The following is a 1,758-nucleotide window of genomic DNA, read 5'->3' on the forward strand; positions in this document are numbered from 1 at the left end:
ATATTCTAATGCTTCAGCAAAGGGTTTTGTAGCTGTTCCATCGCTGCTCACATTTTTAGAACGTGAGACGTTCCATAACCTGTAGATCACTCGCATGGTGCGAAACCTAGATCTTGCGTGATCACATCCGTCGACATCACGATAGCCTACGTCATACCACTTTATTTTGACGAGACCGCGTGACAAGACTTATCCCGGGTATACATCTGCCTATGGAAACGCATTGCTCACGCTGTGAGAGCACCCCGGGCCTCCGGTCAAGATGCGGTCACGCCCCGCCGGCTGTGGTCGCTGCGACCGCCGCTGCCGCCGGCCTACCCCAGGGAACTGTTTTTGCGCCTCTGCTAATGCGTCGCTGCCCTGCAGCCGTGCGTCAGCTGGCGCCGATCGGAGGCACCGATTGGGCTTCCGGTCGGACGTCGTCCCTTCCGGGGGTCACCCCGGGTCAAGGGAGTTGCCAGCCGCTGGTGATTGAGTTGGAGGCATTGGGGTCCGCACTTCCCATGCTACGCTATGGGTTTGAAGCTAAAATTCATTGTTATTGGGGAGCGCGACTACAGCCCGCCAGGCACTGCCAAGAATGGGCATCACTCTTGGCCGGCACAAGAGTCCAGGTGGTACCTGTGGCCTTGTTTAATTGTGGTCTGCCACTGGTGGATTCAAATAAGCCAACACGGACCATGTAAATCCGAGCCAATAAAACCGCAGCACAAATCTCTTCCTCTGGACTTAAGTTCGAGCGATTCCCCTGGGCTCCAGGCGCGACGTGTATGTCGTACATATATTTGCTCCCAAGATTCGATGTGGCATCCGCCCTCGCTGGTTGCTGCTGATAGTGAGAAGGTGTACGTCCTTTAGCGGATGTAGAGCCAATGACTGAGTCTAGGCTCTTGTTTTCCTCGAAAACCCTTCGCAAGTGGATTTACTCCTTTGTGATCGCTGACCGTTTACGCCTGTTCATTCGCTTTGAGGAACAGTCACGATAGGCGAGAGAATGTTTGTTGCTTGTTTAGGGCTGTAAGTTTGTGTCCATGCCCTTGGAAAATGAGTCGAGCCTACTGACTGTTCAACTGTCCGAAATGATAATGACTTAACAATGATTACAAACAAGAAATCACGTTTTTGCCCCCTAAATTGTTAAGTCGTCGAAATGCTGCAACCTTACAATCAAGGCTCATTTTCTGTTTACTAACCTTCAATTGAGCATAGACGGTGAGCGCCGTCCACCTATTCATATGCAAACCATAAACACTACACAGTCACTCTTCATCAGCTGATGAAAAAGCCTCTCCAAATAATCATAGTCCAGAAGCGTTATAACATATTGCTAAGCCCACGTTGCCTAGCTCACAATGGTAGCTGACCACCGCTGGCCACCACCGGTCAGCAAGTAATCGATAGCTCTTTTGCAAGGCTATCACTTACCAAAGTGACCAAGCGCTTTTGCGCCGAAACGTGACGCGAGTGACTGCAACGGCATCGAATGACACCCCCCCTTCACTGCCATTATGGACCGGAGGCGGGCGTGCCGGGCGGATGACACGTGCTCTGGTTTGCGCTCTGAGGCGTGCGCTGGCACTAATCACATCTGAGCGGGAACGGTCCACCGGCTACAAAGAAGCCGCGAGATGAGCGGACTCTGGAACATGTGGCTAATAAGCGAGGAAATGTTTTGTCTTTTGATGGAGCAGATGTTGCGTATGCAGCTCAGCCTCCATGGCCTGATGCCGATATTCGTAACTACTTCTCTCTCTCCTC

Source organism: Pollicipes pollicipes, unplaced genomic scaffold (genome assembly GCF_011947565.3).
Source record: "Pollicipes pollicipes isolate AB1234 unplaced genomic scaffold, Ppol_2.1 Scaffold_6052;HRSCAF=7182_pilon_pilon_pilon, whole genome shotgun sequence".
NCBI lineage: Eukaryota > Metazoa > Arthropoda > Thecostraca > Pollicipedomorpha > Pollicipedidae > Pollicipes > Pollicipes pollicipes.